This window comes from Stegostoma tigrinum, chromosome 22 (genome assembly GCF_030684315.1).
Source record: "Stegostoma tigrinum isolate sSteTig4 chromosome 22, sSteTig4.hap1, whole genome shotgun sequence".
Taxonomy (NCBI): domain Eukaryota; kingdom Metazoa; phylum Chordata; class Chondrichthyes; order Orectolobiformes; family Stegostomatidae; genus Stegostoma; species Stegostoma tigrinum.
In genome coordinates, this window is record NC_081375.1 from 29,758,908 (window position 1) to 29,774,696 (window position 15,789).

General features: G+C 40.3%; 1 long non-coding RNA gene across 1 annotated transcript in view; it reads right to left on the reverse strand.

Annotated features, from left to right (window-relative positions):
• The window catches only part of LOC125463629 (uncharacterized), an 857,594-nt gene that overhangs the window by 88,848 nt on the left and 752,957 nt on the right, over positions 1-15,789 (reverse strand). The window contains exon 3 of the long non-coding RNA XR_007249877.2: positions 4,324-4,388. This is a non-coding gene — a long non-coding RNA (uncharacterized LOC125463629). The remainder of the gene's footprint in view (positions 1-4,323; positions 4,389-15,789) is intronic.

The window sequence follows — 15,789 nt, forward strand, 5'->3', positions numbered from 1 at the left end:
ACAAAATTGTGGCAATAGATTTCAATGCAGGCTATTTTTAGGTTATCACTTCAAACTTAAAATGATAGAACAAATTTTTTGAATGGTGAAAAGTTAGAAACAGTGGTATTCCAAAGGACTTTGGGCTGTCTAGATGTAACTATCATTAGAGTGTCATGAATGAGTAGACAGGATAATTAAAACAGCTAAAGGATTCCTGGTTTTTAATTCTAGAGGAACAGTATGTAATTAGAATGGCATCAAGTGTCATTCATATATAGCCCTGGTTAGACCTCACAGGAAAACATCCAGCAGTGAACAGTTCTAAGTAACAAACCTGTGAGGATATGTTGGCCTTGGGTGTTGTGCAGCAAAGATTTTCCAGAATGATATCTAATCTGCTAACATTGAATTGTAAGGTTTCTTAGAATTTAGAAGAGATCAGATGTAATTGGATCAAAATTTTCAAGATGTTCAGGGAGCACGTTGAAAGGACAAAGAAAAACTATTTTGGTAGTTGGACAGTCTAAGGCTTAGGGTAGACATCCAAGTTTCAAGTCAAGATTTTCAGCAGTATAATGAGGTAAAGCACAAGAGGAAATTGGTGTGGCTGACTTTATGGTTGTGCATGTCTTTTTTGCTTCCTACTGCATGATCCCCAACACAGTCCCAACGCTCATTGCTCTGGTCGTTGTCCCATGAGAGACTTTACTCCAAGTATGAGACACTAAAGGCTCAGGAGTGTGAGTAGGGTGGAAAGAGGGTCAAGTAGAGGAGCACCAAGTGGAAGGTGAGAGGGTGGTGAGTGAGACAGGGAGCAGGGTAATGACTGAGACAGGGAGCAGGGTGGCGGGAGCGACAGGGAGCAGGGTGGCGAGAGCGACAGGGAGCAGGGTGGCGAGTGAAGTGGAAAAGGTTGGGAGTGGGCCAGTGATTGTTTGGCAGCCAAAAAAATTGTTATTTGTCATAACTAGCAGTGATGCCACAGGTACTGCAGTTGTATGTGCAGGATGTAAAGTCCATGAAATTGGGGTAGCAGCTATCATTGCCAACACATGAGGTTTGGATCTCTTTGCAAATGCTGATTGATGGTGAACATAGAACATAGAACGTGGAACATTACAGCACAGTACAGGCCCTTCGGCCTTCGATGTTGTGCTGACCTGTCATACCGATCTGAAGCCCATCTAACCTACACTATTCCATGTACGTCCATATGCTTGTCCAATGACAACTTAAATGCACTTAAAGTTGGTGAATCTACTACCGTTGCAAGCAAAGCGTTCCATTCCCTTACTACTCTCTGAGTAAAGAAACTACCTCTGACATCTGTCCTATATCTTTCACCCCTCAATTTAAAGCTATGCCCCCTCGTGCTGGCCGTCACCATCCTAGGAAAAAGGCTCTCCCTATCCACCTTATCTAACCCTCTGATTATTTTATATGTTTCAATTAAGTCACCTCTCAACCTTCTTCTCTCTAACGAAAACAGCCTCAAGTCACTCAGCCTTTCCTCGTAAGACCTTCCCTCCATACCAGGCAACATCCTAGTAAATCTCCTCTGCACCCTTTCCAAAGCTTCCACATTCTTCTTATAATGTGGTGACCAGAACTGTATACAATACTCCAAGTGCAGCCGCACCAGAGTTTTGTACAGCTGCAACATAATAAATCGTGAATTTTAAATCTGAGTCTGATATGTTGTTGTTAGCCAACAACAAAGGCATTAGGGATATGGAATAGAGGCAGTTAAATCCAAGTGGTTAAAGATTTATCATAATCTTATTGAATCACAGAACGGGCTCAAAGGGAGAAAAATGTGTACTCCTGTTCCTATATTCCATTTCAACCAGTTTATATCCAAGTATTTTCTATTGTTTTAAAATGTCTTCATCATGATTCTAATTATTACAATTTCTGGTTGCTTTTGTATAAACTGAACTGCTACTTAGTGAGTGGGGAATTATTCAGCTATCAGTCAGCAACAACACACAAACAGCATTTGTGTGTGATTGCCTGAATAATGCTGAATATATTTTCCTCCTCGCCTAAATATGATTCTACAGAAAATATACTGAACTATCTCTGTAATGCAAACACCACCATTCAGGGTCATGTATTGATCTGCTCAGGCCAGCCTATTCCCAAAGGAATAGTTTCCATTCTTCTCCACTTGGAACCTCTTGCACCTTTTGAATAAGAATGATATCGAAGAGTGAGACACAGCCCTGAACCCTTTGTGAGAACAAATCGCTCACGGTTAGGTGAAAATGAATAACAGGATAAATAGAAGACAAAGAATGAATGTTTGAAAGACCTGAAATGTACTGCCATTCTTAGAAATTACAGATAGTAAAAATGCTTTCTATGATGGGACAACTGGCAATATACAGTTCTCATTATTAATACTAGTCAGATGAAGACAGTCCAACATGAAACAGTGCCGAGATACCTGTGCATTTCTACTGGCTGAAATATTATTGCTTCAAAATGCAGCATGGAATAATAGTACAATAAGATCAGGTCATGTGTGTCCTTACAAGTTTTGTAAATCATACTTAGGCCAGCACATGTTATTTTGATTTAACAATGAAATTGTTTCTTGAAATTAGCTGTGTGGATCCTGTAGTTTGTACGTGATCGGCTATCTCTAGTTCAGGGTAAATACAAATAGTTTGTCTCCTTGATAATAGAATTGCCTGCCTTTTCCCTCATGCTATGAGCTGCTCAACACCATCCCTTCATTTTTCAGCTGGGAGAGTGGACAGTTTGGGTGATGCTGTCTCCTTGACCACTGCCAACAACACTAATGATCTTTTAGGAGGAGGTGAGCTTTTGATGTGAAACAAGACCAAATCCTCCGCTCCATCTAGTGGCTTAATGAAGAACCAGTGAAACTCCCTCCCTCAGTAAGCAATTTCAGGCAGAAGGCTCCCCTCAAATCTCATGTACTAACTGTTTGGTTGGTTGTCAAGCACTCAAAAGTCCCACTTGTCAGGCCAGACCATGTAAGGATAAATGTTAGCATTTGTAAGATTTCACTTTTAAAAAACAGAGTGTTGGGTGCATTGTACATACTACATTTCAAATAATGATACTTTCTTGTAATAATTCCAGACTGTCAATGAACAGCTATCAACAATACAAGAACTGTTTTGGTCATGGGCAGTATTAATGGCATGCAAAAGCTCGATCACAATTGTAATCAGCAATGAGAAAAAAAAGTACATTCAACAACACGAAATCTTTTATGCAGTTAGCAATCAGCATTATGAATGAAACTAATGGAATTCAGAAAATCATTCAGAATAATTTATCCACATCAGATTAATAAACAAGAATTTGACATAATTATCAGGAGTAATACTGTGACCAATAACAACTATTATCTTAGTTAAAAACCAACATTTTTATAAGATTACTATTATGGCCCCAATTTTCAATTAACTAGGCCAGTAAGAACAGTACTGTTTTTGATTCATAAATCACACCTGCATTTGGCTTCAGTGCTAATTCAGGAGAGTTTCAAAACAAGAGTTCAACCCTTCTGGTGGATTAGATTAAAATTACAGGGAATGATGTTTATTGGATAAACAGAAACTCTTCACAACAGCCACAACTAATATTGTCACTAATTCTATTTTGAGTAAATAATAATGATTGAGAGTGTAGCTAAAGAGGAAATATGTACCACCGAACTGTTGCATAACCTTAATAAGAGAAAGGCTGTAAATCTACTGGTGTCCCTCCAGCCATGCCCTGTGATTATCCTCCATTGTTTAAAATTCCTTTGTAAACATAACATGAGATTAGATATAATATTCACATGTGCCCTTCTATAATATCGTGAGACTCTGCTCCAGAAGGAATAAATAGGAACCATAGATAGTCAGAAAGAAAGAGGGCAGATTTTGAGTTGGTACAACTGTGGACTTCAACATAAAACATGATCCTTCCAACCGGCGATTAGATTCACCAATAATCACATGACTATTCCTTAATGCATTTAGGGTTATGTAAACACTTAGTGGAACACGTTTCCTCTTTAAATATTAGGAACGTGGAATGCAGACTTGCACAATATGTTGCCGAAAGGTAAGTGACAAAAAACATCTACAGGTCACATGCTTGTAACTTTTGCAGGCAAGTTTTTATAAGGCACATCTATTTTTGGCATTGTTAATAATCCAATTAGTGTCATGTTTGCCAGAAGAGTCAGGAACTCTGGTCCTGTAGGATTTTATAACATTTCAGACAGAAAATAAATTAGCACCTCAACGTTCACGATTGCACTGTCACTAACACGTAAAACTAAATAGACCAATAATTCTAAATATCGCTTACCCTATAGATTATTGGAGTCTTATGGTGAAAATGGCATGGACAGCCTCGTACCAGCACTCAGGATTCTGCAAAAATAATTGAGCAACAATTGTTAATTCAGGACTGAAATAAAACTGAAGATTTCATTTAAATGGGCACATAGTTAACTGAATGACAATTTCTTTAAATGATTCACATCAGTTTGCTGTTTGCAATGCACATTATTTTTTTTTAAAAATCGGGGAAATCGTATTTCATTAATTTAGATGTTACAGAAGGAGATCATTCAGTCCATCATGTCCTTTCCAATCTTTGAAAAGCTATCAAATTACTCTCAGTCCATTTCTCTTCTCCCATAAACTGGTGTATTTTTCTTTCAAATACTTGTCCAATTTCCTTTTGAAAGTTACCAATTTGAGCCTGTTTCTACCATCCTTTCCACAGCATAATAACTGTAAAAAAGAAAAACTTCTGCTCCCTCTCCTTCTTTTGCCAATTATCTTAAATTTATCTCCTCTGCTGTCAACCTGGAGGCTGAAACTCTTCACAATTTTTATCATTTCAATTAACATTCTTTGTTCTGCAGAGAACAATGCCAGCTTCTCTTATCTACTCTCATGACTGAATCCCTTCTTTTTTATGTTCTTATAGCCTAACAATGTTGTGGTTGTACAGGATGTTGGTGAGGACTCTTTTGGAATACTGTGTGCAGTTTTGGTTGCCCTATTATAGGAAGCTTGTCATTAAGTTGGAGAGGGTTCAGGTAAGATTTACCAGGATGCTGCCCAGTGTGGGGAGTTTGAGATATAAACATAGGCTAGAAAGAATGTGACTTTTTGCACTGGAGTGTAGGAAGTTAAGGCGTGACCTTATTGAGGTTTACACAACCATGAGGGATAAGGTGAGTGACATGGGAGGGGGGAATTGAAAACTAGTGTAGTTTTTAAGGTGAGAAGAGCAAGATTTAAAAAGGACATCGGGGCAATTGTTTTTAGACAGAGTGGTTCACGTGTGGAATGAACTGCCAGAGAAAGTGATGGATGCAGGTGCATTTACACTGTTTAAAAGACATTTAGATAAGTTCATGAATAGGAAAGGTTTGGAGGGATATGGGCCAAATGCAGGCTGGTGGAACTAGGTGGACTGGTTGAATCAATGGGCCTATTTCCATTGCGTATGGCTCTGTGACTCTTCAATTCAGTGGGTTCTGAGATGGCTGATAAGTCCAATGCGTGATTTACAGACTCCGTCACACATGGGGAGATTGATCATAAATTATTGGCCACCTGAGTTATTTGAAGGCATGTGTGTTCCCTCCAATGCCTCAACTTCACCTTGGCGCTGTCACAACAAAGTCTGTTGATACGTTTAAGATAACAAAGTGTGAAGCTGGATGAACACAGCAGGCCAAGCAGCATCTCAGGAGCACAAAAGCTGACGTTTCGGGCCTAGACCCTTCATCAGAGAGCTCTCTGATGAAGGGTCTAGGCCCGAAACGTCAGCTTTTGTGCTCCCGAGATGCTGCTTGGCCTGCTGTGTTCATCTAGCTTCACATTTTGTTATCTTGGATTCTCCAGCATCTGCAGTTCCCATTATCTCTGTCGATACGTTTGGTGGCTTCATGAATGAGCCTTCTCCATTTTGGTTAGTCACAAGCCATTTTTTTCCTGCATGTCAGCACATTTGTTCGATCTCTTTGGGGAGTTCTGGAACACTTCCTTAAAAAATTTCTGCTGTCTCCCAGAGTCTCTGGCTACCAGTGAGTTCCAAATAGAATGGAACAAATAACTGTGATACTGTTTCAGTGCAGAGAGAGCTGTCATCAGCCTTTTTGAAATTTTTAATAAAACTGGCCTCTGCAGCCACACCATCATTAGGACGGGTGCAAGAGTCCTTCTAATGAATACCATCTGGCTCCATTCATGGGCAGTGGGGGTCCTGAGGCTTTCCTGGAGTTTTGACTTGCAGCCACAGGCTGTCCAACGTCCACCCACTGGTGCTGGGAACTGTCTGCCTCCTTTTTACTGCAACGAACAATCTGTCTTTTGAATCTAAGCAACTACCCAGTTTGTGGGGCAGGGTGGCCATTCCATTCCTCCAACCACCTCGGCAAAAACGGCTAGGAACGGGGTCATGAAACTGACCACCCGCTCCCCCCTCCCCAGCCAGTGTTAGTAACTTTGGTTCCTATCCACTTTGTAATCTCTGCCAGCAGGCTCAAAGTCCTGGCTGTGTTGTTATTTACATAATCATAAATTCCCTATACTTTACAAGTCTTATTAACTCACCCTGCTGTTCCAGTTTCACTTTGAAATCAGTCTGAAACTTTGGGTCACATTGTCACTGGCACTTTTTTATTTCCAGATGTAAAAAAAAACCTGAAATCAAATGAACTAAAATTCATGGATGACAAGTCCAGCAAGAGTCACAATGTCACTGTGCTCCTTGGACATTTATGTAAATGAAGCATTTCTTTTATTAAGCTATATTTTTCCGAGTTCAGTTGGCATAATTACATCTCTTTTATGACATCTTCGGCTGCTCAAAATAACTTGTTCAGAATTTCTATTTTCTGTTGAGTCAACTGGTCTAATAAATCTACACTTCTTAAATTAATGTTCAGAAATGCAATACTTAATGCTTTCACACGCACAATATTCTTTTGTAATAAATTACAAAATACATGATTTGCTTAATTTTGTTGATAAATTAGTGAAAGTAAAATGGAAAATGAATTGCTGATTGACACGTTGGATAGATTCTTTACTATCCACCTCAAATTCTACTCCTGATTCCTGAGTGCATAAATCTACACTGACAATCCTGAGCAGTACCAAGAAGGCAATAAACTGCTGGAGATGTTACCTTTCAGATGAGCTAGCAATTTTAAGGCTCTGTCTCCTTTCTCAGGGGAATAAAAAGGATCCCTTGGTACAATTTGGAAGACAAGAGGCAGTATTCGACTCTTGCCAATGTTTATCTCTCAATCAGCATCACTGTGGCAAAGAAAAGAGATTATCTAATGTTACGGACAGGAGTGGGATGTGATGGTGGTTCCTCTTTTAGCACTTCTCGACTAAGCACAAATATGTCTTTTGTTTATTGGGAAATAACATGCTTTAACTCTGAGTATTGCAACTTTAAAGAAGCATGGGTCTTCTAAACTGTAAAAAAAATTATTACAAGATTCCATGGTTTAAAACAGAGGAACTTTAATTGGATAAGGATCAAACAAAGCAAACACTAAATATTTCCTTCGATAACTCACAAAACACTTGCGTCCAGAATCAACATTTGTTACACATGAATTGACACTTTACTCAGCAGTGTAAACAGTATATGGATAATTAATCTTGGTTTCATTGCTCGACACTTAATCATCTCTACTAAGAATGTTAATTCCTCTTCTTCTGAGGTTGAGTCTGATTCTCAGCTGACAGCAGCATATGACCAAGCCACGTTTTACAGTCATGGTCTTCACCCAAATGACACCGACTGACACAATTTGCTCAACTTGGTTTGAATGACCTGGATCCAGCAATATTGTCTTCAAGGAACAGCAACTCTGCAACAACCGACCCTCAGTTCCTGGATCTGGAGCTCTTCATCTTGCCTGTATTACACCACTAGAAAAACAACTGTTTGGATTAAATTGCTAACTTTCAGCCAGTTTCAGCCTGCCCAGAAATTTTGATTTCTAAATCCAAATTGTTTTTGTTTGACTAGAGAATTGAGGGTTAACTTCCTTTCTATATTCTCCTTTTCTGTTTCTTTTCCAGTTCGCGTCTACCTCAAAAATATACAAATCTTAAAAGCACAGATTCTCTCACAATTGGAAAACAAGAAGGCAGAACAATTCAGCTTTACCATGTCTCAAAAAAGATTGCTGATCTCCATTTTGCTTTTAAAAATAGTGTCAATTGTTCTTGAAGCCACTAGTGCCACTGCATGGATGTGACAATGGTCACTATCGCATTGCCATTCGTTGGCTCTGCACAAACTGGCTGTCACATTTCTTCACAACACAGTGATTTCTCTTCAAAAGTCCTTCATTAGCTGTAAATCATTTTAGAGCATCTGGAAATCATGAGATTCACTGCAGAAAAGCAAGTGTTTTTTTCTTCACAACATCTAAAGACTGAGTCAACAAGTTTGTTTTGAATACACTATTTATAGTTGGTGCATATCACATATTTAATATCTAGATATTACTTAGGCTTGTTGTAATTTATGCAATCATTATTTGAGTTATACCAAAGCTTCGTATAGTCCAAATGATTGTCATTTATTTCTTTTTTCTCAACAAGCAAAAGCAAGTATATTTTCTGAGCATAATGCAGCTTCATACCACAGTTTCACTAAAAGCTTTCTAACAGGAAGACAGTATTTCCCAACAAGATGTACAATTTACAGATTGGCCGAATTATTTAGTGATGGCTTTCACTGTCTACTTTCGTACACATGAACATTATTGCGGAAGTTAACCAATTTTTTATCGCAAAAGGCCATGCATGAATGGATACTGTGGAAAGGTTCTTCAGGAATAATACCCCTCAATTTTGCATTAGCCATACAACTGTGGTCATTTAATTGTCAGCATATCTCTTGTTTGATGTTACTCAAACATTGTAAATACAAGGGCACTTCCTAAGATTTTGTTGTCATGCAAAGCAAGAAGTTGCAATCATTTTAAGTGTAAGATTCAAATGATCATATACAGAGAAGGTATTTGTCAACTAATTTGCTAAGACCGCTAAGGTTTTAGAGTAGATCTGCAGATCGGGTTGTGGATGTTGTGGTTGGTTGGCTCACCGAGGAGGTTTGCTGTTTTTATGCAAAAACAATGAACCAGCTCAATGAGCTAACCAGCCACAATAATTTGCTCAGAATTTGCGCTCACCCACAGGTCAGACCAGGTAATGGTGATAGGCCACATTCCCCAAAGGTAATCAGTGAACTAAGCTGGGTTGTTGTTACGGTCTTGTGGTTTAATGGTCACTTTTATTGAAACCTGCATTTTATTTCCAGATTTTCAAATTCTCCATTTATTACAATGAAACTTGACTCAAATTCTGTGCTGTATTTACTCAATTGTCTGTAATACGACTGCATAGCCTCTTGGTGGCTTGATCATTTCATACAATATATTGCCACAGAATGAAACTCTCATGTCAACTGAGTGGAGAATGTGCATTCAACTGCATGATCCTATTTTGATGGTTACCAAAGGCCTGAATGTTATGGCTTGTGAAGGCAAAGGGATCTTGTACGGGAGCTCTTTGGGGTCAAACACATTTCAACGATGTCACAGACTTTGGAGAATCCGCCATGTGAAAAATACTGTTGTGTCTCATTTTGCTGCCAATTGCCCATGAATAAAGTGATGAAATTGTTTGCTCTGGCAAACAATGCATGCTTGATGCATCTGTGAACAGCAGATTGACGGATGATGCCAGCATCCCTTATGGCAGTTTGGAATAGTCCAAGCATAAATACTATAGTGACTTTGACAGCCACTGATAGAGCTGACCCTGGGTTGAAGCTTACATATAGAACATTACAGCACAGTACAGGCCCTTCGGCCCTCGATGTTGTGCCAACCTGTCATACCGATCTCAAGCCCATCTAACCTACACTATTCCATGTACGTTCATATGCTTCTCCAATGATGACTTAAATGTACCTAAAGTTGGCGAATCTACTACCGTTGCAGGCAAAGTGTTCCATTCCTTTACTAGTCTCTGAGTAAAGCTTGACAGAAATGAGCTTCTAAGAGATGGCATGAATCTGCAACTGCGTCTCGAGTCAAGTCAATCAAGTGGATAGGTTCCCTCAGACATTGCAAGGTAGGTGTGTTGTGTTTTAAAGACGGCAATCAAAAGCTTGAACAATCTGTATATTCGCCTACAGATTCACTTCTTTGCATTTCTTTCATAATAGCAGAAATTATGGCATCTTTCCTTGTAATATTTCTTAAATCAAGAACTACGGGCAGATCTTATCAGGCCCTGAGCTATGTGGAAAATGACAGAGACGCAGCTATTATGGATAATAAAATTAGGTGGCACAGTTACTACTATTGTTGAAGGTAGGAAAGTGTCCCAAAGCAAGTGAACAGGCAGCACACAAGGTGCTGTTTTCATCCAGCTCTACACTTTGTTAGCACAGAAAGTGTACCAGATTAGCAGTGTTACAGTTTTGACTGGGTGAGGGTGATGTTGCAGGCATTAATGAGAGCATAAAGCATAAGCCTTGGTGGGAGCTGAGTGCAGTAGTGGAGATAGAATGGGTGTGAGGTATCAGAGAGAAAGTGGTGGCACTTAGACAGCTGGAAGAGTGAAGGGCATTAACATTTTTGTACAATTGTTGAATGTCCCTATCGATGGCTGAGGTGGAAATCTGGGACCAGGCTGACATGATCTGGTGTCATGATCACTGCTTGTCCTAACAAAGTCCTGCTTATGCACCCTCTCACCCAGCAGGATCCTCAGTTCGCAGACGGTGAAGTAGGGTGCAGACTTCCCCCGTCTGCCATGTCCAGGGCAAATATCAAGAACTGTGCAGGGCAGCTCTGCACTGACAATGCTTGTCTCGGTGTACATTGGCCTTTTAAACCAGGGATGTCAGTCAATTCTGGGATCTTCAATAAGTGGTGAATTGCTCTGGGAACGGCACTTGGTGAAATGGGGCACTTGTTTCACTTGTCACGAGGGCTGAAACACCAACTAATGCTGTGAATTTGACAAGATACAGTGAGAAAGCTTGCTCATAAAATCACTTCACCAAACTCAACACCACTCACACTTCACCAAAAAAATCATAACTTTCAGCTTTGTCTTTCTGAACACCCATTTTTAGACATGTCATTATCGCCGGTAACATATCAACCAGCGTATGATTATTTGGTTCATAGGATCAGTTCATCAATTCCCGATCCTTACTCCTTCATCTTTGCCGTCAGCAGCACTGACCTCTCCCTTGTTCAATTTTGTCTTGTCCCTCCTAGCTCGAGTCTGCTCTCTTTATCTGTAACCTGCTTCTCTGTTCCTCACCTTTTGAGCTATCCAGTACAGTTTTTAGGTGTCTAATTATTACCAACACTACATGTTGAAGACACGTCTACAATTACAGGTTCTGTTATGTATATATAGTATATATTGATTCCCTGACATCAGGCTGAGCCAAAATTGGTTTCTCTGTTCCATCCTGACTCCAGAAGTAAGAACAAATAAAACTTGTGAAATGCATGTTCTGATCTGACTCATCTTGCACACTTCAAACTAGAGGTCAAGAATGGAAAAAACATTCATTTACAAGTTTAAATGTAAAGATAACAGAACATTAGAAGCAGGGAACAATTTGTGGTCCTGGAACTGGGATGGGAGAAGCAGGAGATGAAACGAGCAGAAAACAGGGATACCATGATCAGATCTTTGAATTCTGTGATGAAGGATGGAGGGAAGTAGGTACTGAGCCTAGGCATCAATTTGGCCAGAGGTGAGCAACTCAAGATTAGCACCAGAGAGAGAAAGCCAGAAATACTTGTGAATGACACACATTGTTCCAACTCGCCTTGGACACTTCAAGACCGAGCTCCAATTTTGAAACTGGTGAAGTCCACATTGATACCATTAGGCTGCAGGATTCCCAGGCGGAATATGAGTTGCCGTTCCTGCAACCTTCGGGTGGCATCATTGTGGCACTGCAGGAGGCCCATGATGGACATGTCATCTAAAGAATGGGAGGGGGAGTGGAAATGGTTTGCGACTGGGAGGTGCAGTTGTTTGTTGCGAACTGAGCGGAGGTGTTCTGCAAAGCGGTCTCCAAGCCTTGGGAACCCTGCAGCCTAATGGTATCAATGTGGACTTCACCAGTTTCAAAATCTCCCCTTCCCCAACTGCATCCCTAAACCAGCCCAGTTCGTCCCCTCCCCCCACTGCACCACACAACCAGCCCAGCTCTTCCCCCACACCCACTGCATCCCAAAACCAGTCCAACCTGTCTCTGCCTCCCTAACCGGTTCTTCCTCTCACCCATCCCTTCCTCCCACCCCAAGCCGCACCCCCATCTACCTACTAACCTCATCCCACCTCCTTGACCTGTCCGTCTTCCCTGGACTGACCTATCCCCTCCCTACCTCCCCACCTATACTCTCTCCACCTATCTTCTTTACTCTCCATCTTCGGTCTGCCTCCCCCTCTCTCCCTATTTATTCCAGTTCCCTCTCCCCATCCCCCTCTCTGATGAAGGGTCTAGGCCCGAAACGTCAGTTTTTGTGCTCCTGAGATGCTGCTTGGCTGCTGTGTTCATCCAGCCTCACATTTTATTATCTTGGAATTCTCCAGCATCTGCAGTTCTCATTAGCTCCAATTGGTTTGCCTGCTTTCTGTTAACTTCATTGCCTATCTCTCTCCTCCAAGGTCCAGGTCCACGGTATGCTTCAAGTTTTTGACTTCCTGTCATCTACGCATTTTATAGCAGCTCTCGGGTAAGGAAACTTCAGCTAGGGTCAGCCTGATGGAGACAGGAACAAAATCTCACCAGGGGACAGCTGTAACCCAACGCACACTTTATTAGTTACCTCCTTCCAGGCCTAGCTCTTTTAACATGTTCAAATGTGCTGTGGTTGTTAATACATAGAGATTGAGTGACTATTTTACCTTGTAAAAATAATACACTAACATTGCATTATACAATGATATAAATTTATTTTCTACACATGACATATCTGAGAGGTGTTTCTATTAAGTGAATGCCCCTTTGATCAACAGACTGAGAACAGTTGAGAAGCACTGGCTGATAACCCTCCATATGCTCTGCCTCCCCTGACAACCTGTCTATGTTCTACTCTGAAAATCACTGTTGACAACCAGAACATGTCAATGCTTAATGCCTTCTCCCTGTGCACTGTGCAAATTTCATGTCAAACTCAATAACCTAGTCTGAACGATTCCATCACCCTTCAGAAGATTTACTGCAAAACATCCAGAGTGTACTATTCAAGACAATGAGAATGGCCACATCTTTTGTTGGAAATCTACCTTTTCTCTGACTGTGTGTCATAGTCGTTTGGTTTTTTTTAACGGATTACAAATGAATGCAATTGCACGCCTGCAACAAAAACAGAAATCACTGGAAAAGCTCAGAGATAATGGGAACTGCAGATGCTGGAGAATCCAAGATAATAAAGTGTGAAGGGTCTAGGCCCGAAACGTCAGCTTTTGTGCTCCTGAGATGCTGCTTGGCCTGCTGTGTTCATCCAGCTTCACACTTTATTATCTCTGGAAAAGCTCAACAGGTCTGGCAGCGTCTGTGAAGAGAAATCAGAGTTAACGTTTCGGGTCTGGTGACCCTTCCTCAGTTCTTCCAGTTTATATTTCACATGCACATCTGCCCTGTCTGAGATTTTTAATGGGTCGGGGAGGGGGGGTGAAAATCAGATTTCCTTCCAGCTACTGTTTCAGACTGGTTGTATGGGTTTTGGAAGCAGGTTTGAGAACTTGTCAAGAAAGTGGAAAAAGTGCTGAGGAATATGGACCATTCCAAAAGGTAAGTGCAACATGTTTTCACACTTCAAGTCTTACTGCTAAGTGCCATGTTGTAATGTAAATATGTTTTTCGTATTGTGATGAATCATAGGGATTGCTACTTTCAAGAAAAGTTTATCCTCATATTGACCAATTCTGTGCAATTATTTGCATGCATTTCAATACCTTCCCAATGGACTAGCTCCATAACGCATTGAAAAATGTTTACAAATTTTCTGTCAGCTCGTGCTATCATCCCTCACATTGTGATTTAAAAAGCACTGGCTGATTTAAAAATGCCTGCTTTTGTGACTTGAAAAGAGCTAATCATCCGCTTCCCTATTTTGGTTGACAGGCACTCTGCTTTGAAATTGAAATACTATTTCGTTTCCACAGATAATTCTATTGTTTAGGCACTTGTAGCCATTATCAATATTTCACTAAGTTTCCAGTGCTAATGTGTTTGAGCACAGTTGTTGTTCCATTTGCCTGAGGATGAGTGACAGTTTCAAAAAATTTCAATAACAAATTGGGATTTTGATCTCTTTCCTGGCTCCTTATAATAAGGAAATAGGATTATAAGCATCATGAAGTTTTAATTCATGTGCGATCATCTCTTAGTATCAGTGATGTAGAGGCTTTCATTAGATGGTAAAAAAAATTCACTTTTTTCCCAAACAAACGTAAACTATTTTCCATTGATATGGATCGGGATCAGTGGATAGAACATACAACATTCTGGGTCAGTGAGTATGCAGGATATGTGGAGTGGAGAGGCACAGAGGTGGCACAGCTGACGTGAAGTGGCATAGAATATGAAAGCAGCACCAAAGTGGCATGACTGAGCTCAGGGACATCAATGTGGCATTTTTCAGCAATGAAACAAAATCCCAAGAAAACCTGGAGTAATTGCAAAAAGCAAAACTGATTGATTGAATTAAAATGGGATACTCACACTCTAGGGCTATATCCCCGAGCAACAGTCAATGTGATTGTTGACTGGTTTGAAACTATTTTTCTGTCATCATTTATACTGCTTACGCAGAACCAACATGACACTGAACAAATCAGTGACCTTCTTGACTCTGCAATCACCTTCAACTTTTGTGGCTATTGGCACAAAGTAAAACACAAGAAGTCTCCCTGAAATAATTAAGCTGAAGGATCTAGTGAGCGCGCAAAACTAAAATAAATTAATGCTAGTAAAAATGTAGTACTGACAAAATTAAGGGGACTGAAAGTTGTAAACTCCATGGGATGGGCTAACTTTCACCTAGGCTGTTGAAAGGGATGATTTTGGAGATTGTAGATGCAGCAAGGATCATCTTTCAAAATGTTATTAGGTCTGCAACAGGGTCTGTAGATTAAAAGGTTGCAAATATAACCCCACTGTCAAGAAAGGAAAAAAACACAGAGAACTATAAACATATTAGGCTAATGTCAGAGATAGGGAAAATATTCAAATCTTGTACAAAAGCATGTGATTACCAGAAACTTAGAGAATTGTCTGATTGGGCAGATTCAACACGGATTTATGAAGGGCAAATCAAGTTTGACAAACCTGATAAAGTTTCTTGAGGAAGTTATGACGATAAAAACTAAGGATGGTTCATCTTGGAGAATAGGCAGCTGAGAAGGAGATCTGATTGAAGTTTTCAAAATGACAAATGGGTCCGATAGAGTAGATAGAGAGAAACTGTTCCCGCTTTTAAAGAGGAACAAGAACAAGAGGGCACAGATTTAAAATGAACAGGAAAAGAAACAAGAGTGAAGTGAGGAAAAGCTTACTCGCTCATTGAGTAGTTCAGGTGTGGGATGCACAGCCTAGAAATGTGGTGGAGGCAGCTTCAATTGAGGCATTGATGATTATTTGGATAAAATAAAATGCAAAAGGTATGGTTCAAAAAACAAGAGAATGGCGCAAGGTAATGATGCTTGTTTAATGAGCTGGTGCAGGCAA